Here is a 6,233-nt window from a genome sequence, read left to right on the forward strand (position 1 = left end):
AGCACTGAGTCTGTGTATAACAAAGAACTTTTAATAAAAAGGGGAAAGGAACCTGGCAGTAATCTGGGAAACCCCACAACCACGATTCGAAAGCTTCTGACCATGAATAAGGCTAAGATATTTTTAGTAAAAATTACAGCCATGTCGCAGGCAATAAACAATTCACGGAAGCCTGTGACCTGTCCTGACTGTCACTAAAAATATACAGACAAAATGGGGAGGCGGGTTCAGCTCAGCGCCCACTGCTGCTGGAGCTCCGGGGTCCCCCACTGCCACTGCCCCACTTCAAAGTCCCCCGCTCTCCACAGCAGCTGAGCAGTTGTGGGGGGGTCCCACTACCTACAGCAGCAGGGAGCATCCCATACCCGCAACACTATGCGGTCTCACCAGTCTGTGCTTGTTTGCTGGGCCCAGAATCGGAGTTCCACTGTATCAACCTGCCCCACTGCCGCCATGATGTCCCAATTGTCACATCCCGTGCCTTCAGGAACGTCTGTGTCGTGTCCTCCTCACAATCGTCCTCGTGCTGACAGCTCCTAACCAGGTTCTGCACATACTGCAGGATAATGCACGAGGTGTTTACAATGCTCACAACAGCAGCGCTGAGCTGCGCGGGCTACATGCTTGGTATGCTATGGCGTCTGCACAGATAACCCAGAAAAAAAGTTGTGAAATGATTGTTTGCTATTGTTTTCAAGGGGGGAGGGAGGGAGACTGACGACATGTACCCAAAACCAACAGCAACAATGTTTTTGCTCCATCAGGCATTGGGGACTGAGAGATAGCTACCCACAGTGCACCACTCCATGAGTCAATGCTAGCCACGGTATTGAGGACACACTCCACCAACCTACTGCTTAGTGGGGACATACACGATCGACTGTATAAAATCGCTTTCTAAAGATCGACTTCTATAAAATCGAACTAATTTCTTAGTGTAGACATACCCTGAGTGTAGCAAATACCTTTTAATAAAGGAGGGACACAATGTGGCATTATGTTGGGGAAACACCACAAACAGGATTCATAACACAAACCATGAGCAAAAGACCCCCAGGTAAGTTTGGCAGTGTTCTTTTCCCTTCAGGGTCTTAAGTCCAGCAACCCAGAAGTCACCCAACTCACAGTTGCTGTCCTTGGTCAGTGCAACCCCGGAGTTCAGAAGTTTACCTCCCAGCCTGGGTGGAAAGGGGGTGGAGGAGGAGGTATGGAAGCACCTTACACTCTCCACCACTGGGGCCCTTGACAGTCAATTGTCACACCCCTCTGCAGGGTTCTGCTCCAGTCCTCTCCAATAGCCATCCTACCAGCTGCTCACCAATATGTCCTCAGGCCCCCCCATACTTAACACAGCTCTTGGTGAGCTCAGCTGTTAGTAGAGGAACCTCCCTGCTGGCACACCTGGATAGTCTTCTTGCAGCAGAACAACTAGAATAGAGTAAATCTAATACTTAAAACTAGGTATTAGTGATTTCAACACCACTGCATGAAACAAGACTCTTACTTGACTCAAAATTAGCTCTATATAGCCACCCAGAGGGGGGGGGGGGGGGGAGGAGATAGGGCAGCACAGCCCAAAGACAACATAACCCTCATCTCATCTACTGATACAAACCCTCAGCTCACTAAGGTTTGGATCCCATGTCCCTTGCCTAGAGAGTGCAGGTGAGTTCAGGGTGAGTCCCTCAGTCATACAATGCCAAGTACAGTTCTACTGTCCTTGATTCACATAACCAGGATAACAACTTTATTACTCCTGCCCCAATAACAAAGAGACTGGGGATCTCACAGCAGCCAAAGTGACCATTTGGGCAGGCAGTCCCATCGTGCTAGGCAGGGTGGGTGTATCCATGCAAAAAAATCAGCCCCTGAAGTCCTTTTCCACAGCTCACCACCAGATGTCAGGGGAGAGCTCGTTCTGACTCTGCTTACATCTTGAATTATCCAAATGAACACAGGGCTGGGGACAGTGTCACCTGCTAGCAGAGCAAGCCTCGTTACTGGGCCACTAGAGGATAACAACCTACTGCCAGTTAATGGAGCTGCTCCTTTGGCTCAATAATGCCTAGCTTGGAGATAGTACCTTTCATCAGGGGAGAGAAAAGCACTTTACAACGCATCATTTGGCCATTTTGCAGAAGGGGAAACTGAGTCCCAGAGCGGGGCAGTGACTTGACCAAGGCCACTCAGCAGGCCAGCAGCACAGTCGGGAATGGAAGCCAGCACTACTGAGTCCCAGAGCAGGACTCTAACCACTGCTCCAGGACGTGACTGTTACACGCCCTCAGTTCACAGCCGTGCAGTGGAGGATGTCACGTTATCAGTGGTAGAAGCAGCCACCTACATGGGCTATGGCAGCACAAACTTCTCCTTCCCATGGTGTCTGAGACCTGCCGGGGTGCTGGTTCGCGGGCCGCACCACGCGGCTCAGCTCCGCTCCGGCCGGGGTGCTGGTTCGCGGGCCGCACCACGCAGCTCAGCCCTGCTCCACAGGGCACCGCAGGGCAATTCACACCCAGACTTTGGGAGGAACATCAAATAGGAACTGGAACATGATTTTGTGTATTTCCATCCAGCCATCCCCGTTCTATCTAATCTCTCTGTCTCCAGGACATCTAGAGTCCATCCACCATCTCAGGTTTCCATCACTCCTGTTGCCCTAGCAGTGAGAGAACCCCATTTCCTGGGAGTCCCCTGTGTTTTCCTAAGGATCCTTCGGGGAACCGGGCCAGGCGTTGCATGGCTTCATGGCTCAGGTCTCTGCATACATCTTCCCCTGCCCCCACCACATCCCCTGCTCGATCTGTGATCCCCTCTTGATGGCTGCCTGTCCCCCAGCCCTGGCCTCCTCTCCCAGTGCCCTGAGCTTCCCCGGCACTGTCCCCCAAGAATCCTCCCCATTGTGCCAAAGACTCATGTGCCATGAAGACCCCCAGCCAGGGAGGCTGCCCCCAGCTCTGTGCTGCTGTCCCCTCTGCTGTAGCCTCCTACAGGCAGGGACCAGTCCTTGGCTCAGAAGGTTGTTCCCTGTACAGTGCCCTGTGCACCCCAGCCACCCCCCCAGCCTCAGCCCCCTGTGCTCCTGTCAGCGGGGGCTGGGGAAGAGGAAGGAAGCAACTGTGTCCCCAACCCCCACATCAGCCCCATCCCACACATCACCCCCCTTCGCTTCCCAGGAATGAAAATAAAAAAGAAGAAGAAAAGAACTGAAAATCTGCTGTAAATGCAGAATTGTTTGTAGCCAGGGAGCACGTGACGCCTTCCCATTGCACAACCCAGGGACGTGCTGCCTGGTCAGCTGGACTCCGGAGCTGAAACGCGTCAGGCAGGACATGTATGTCTGGGCCTAGGAAAGGCATTGGGGACAAGGCTGCTGATGGCACGACCTGGGATGTGTATGGGAGCCCTGCATGGAACTATTATTTTAATCCCACTCTAGTCCTGCTCTGCAATACGCAGGTCCACCCTGTGATGGGTTGGATCACAGAAACCCCCTTGGGAGCTGCCACCAGATGTGCAAAGACTACCCCTGCGTCTGTTTTCCCTGCCAGCTCAGGACTCCAGCACCCTGTCTTGCTGAGCCAGACACTCCTGTCTGGCTCCAGACGCAGACCCAGGGTCTGAATCACTTGTCCCAAAGCTGCAAGTTTACCTGAAAACAGCTCGCAGTAGTGCGCTTGTCTTTAGCACTCAGATGCCCAACTCCCAATGGGGTCTAAACCCAAATAAATCCGTTTTACCCTGTATAAAGCTTATGCAGGGCAAACTCATAAATTGTTCGCCCTCTATAACACTGATAGAGAGATATGCACAGTTGTTTGCTTCCCCAGGTATTAATACATACTCTGAGTAAATTACTAAATAAAAAGTGATTTTATTAAATACAGACAGTAGGATTTAAGTGGTTCAAAGTAGTAAGAGACAGAACAAAGTAAGTCACCAAGCAAAATAAAATAAAATGCGCAAATCTATGCCTAATCAAACTAAATACAGATAATCTCACCCTCAGAGATGCTTCAGTAAGTTTTTCTCAGACTGGACACCTTCCAGGCCTGGGCACAATTCTTTCCCCTGGTACAGCTCTTGTTGCAGCTCAGGTGGTAGCTAGGGGATTCTTCATGATGGCTTCTTCTCCTTCTCTGTTCTCTTCCACCCCTTTATATATCTTTTGCATAAGGCGGGAACTCTTTGTCTCTCTGGTTTTCCACCCCCCCCTCACTGGAAAAGCACCAGGTTAAAGATGGATTCCAGTTCAGGTGACATGATCACATGTCACTGCAAGACTTCATTACTCACTTGCCAGCACACACATATACAGGAAGACTCACAGGTAAATACAGCCATCTGCAGACAATGGGAGTCATCAAGATTCCAAACCATCATTAATGGCCCACACTTTACACAATTACAATAGGCCCTCAGAGTTACATTTTATATTTCTAGTTTCAGATACAAGAGTGGTACATTTATACAAATCAGATGATCATACTCAGTAGATTATAAGCTTTGTAATGATACCTTACAAGAGACCTTTTGCATGAGGCATATCCCAGTTACGTTACATTCACTTATTACCGTATTTTCTCTAAAACTATCTCAGTTACATTATATTGACTTATTAGTTTTTATAAAACCATATAGACTGCACAACGTCACACACCCGCTTCCGCGTTGTTTCTTGTGTTTTCATCCCACTCCCACCCGTAAAAAACTTAGATCCCGCAAATCCCACAAGAGACACAGATCCCCCAACGCTACTAAAAATAAAAACAAAAAAATAACAGTCAGGTAATATATATATACACATGAAATCCAGATACAACTTTTAGCACTAAAAAAAATAAAACAAATCTTGCTTAAAAATATCATTAACTTCTATAATAACAGAACTATTCCTTAACCTGGTCATTCCCTAGTTTGGCTTGTGTTCCTTCCCCCTGGTTGTTAATATTAATTGTGCTGAGTATCTGGTCTCCATTAACCATTAACCTGAAGACTGAAGCAAAATAGGCATTAAGCCCCATGTAAAAAAGACTTTAACTTCTGTTATAACAGACATCAAATCAGGCTGAGAGAGGAGGAGGATGACCCTGAAAAACACCTGCAGACAGACTAGATGATGATCTGACTGAACTCTTGGTCACTCTGTTTACCTTCTCCAGACCTGAACACGAGTTAGATGTCTCCAAAATGGCAGGGCTCAATGCAATTCATCCTACCTAAGGAACTAGCTGCTGAAGCAATCTCACAACCATTAGCCAAGGAATGGTCTCGGTTGCTTCCTTATTGCGTATTTCTGGTTCCAAATGAGGTGTGTGGTTAACCGCTCTGAGGTTCTACTGTAGTGAAAACAAGAATGAGTTTATCATCAAACAGAGATTCCCATAATCGAGAGTGACAATATTGGAGACAAATGGTCACTGTCAGGCTGTCCGGAGCAGCCCACAACCCTGAGTGCCAACCTCAGGGCAGAGACTTCAAACTGGTGGTATGTTTGATGATTAGCTTTCACTAACCCAGTAAGAAGAGTGAATTCCTGAAGCACTATAACAGTCTTACCGCGGAGTCACAGTCCCTGTGGGCATTCCAGTCTATCTTGCCAGGCAAGCTGGACCTTAGATCACACACCAAAGACAATGCTTGTAGCCAATCCTGTAATAAACTAACTAAAGGTTTATTAACTAGCAAATGAAATAAGAGAGTTAAAGCAGGCAGCATGCACACACAAATGAATTACACGCTATGGTTCCAAAAGGTGACAGAGTTGTAGCAACCTGTCAGCACTGAATGTCTTTTAGGGCTATCCCAGGTTGACCCAGGGGATCTCAGCTCCTGTTTCCTAGAGTGAGAGTCAAAACCACATCCCCTAACAGCTGTAGGCTTAATTGAAAACAGCTTAAGAAGTGTTCCTGTCTTCAATACTCAGAGGCTATCTCTTGAGCCAGCTGAAGACAAAATGGAGGGGTCTCCAAGGAGGTTAAACAGACTTTCTTTTGTGGGTGGATACCCCTCCCTCCCTCCCTCCTCCTGTGTAGAATTCCAGCTACAAGATGGAGTTTTGGAGTCACATGGGCAAGTCACATGTCCATGCATGACTCAGAACTTACAGGTAGCAGCTATGGTTCACATGCTACCTTAAACATCCTCAGGTAGACTTCTTATGTGGATTGGAGCCTTCCAAGATCCATTGTCCCTTATGTGCTTCTTGACTGGGCACTTAATTTGCACATTCC

The sequence above is a fragment of the Chrysemys picta genome, chromosome 22 (assembly GCF_011386835.1).
Source record: "Chrysemys picta bellii isolate R12L10 chromosome 22, ASM1138683v2, whole genome shotgun sequence".
NCBI lineage: Eukaryota > Metazoa > Chordata > Testudines > Emydidae > Chrysemys > Chrysemys picta.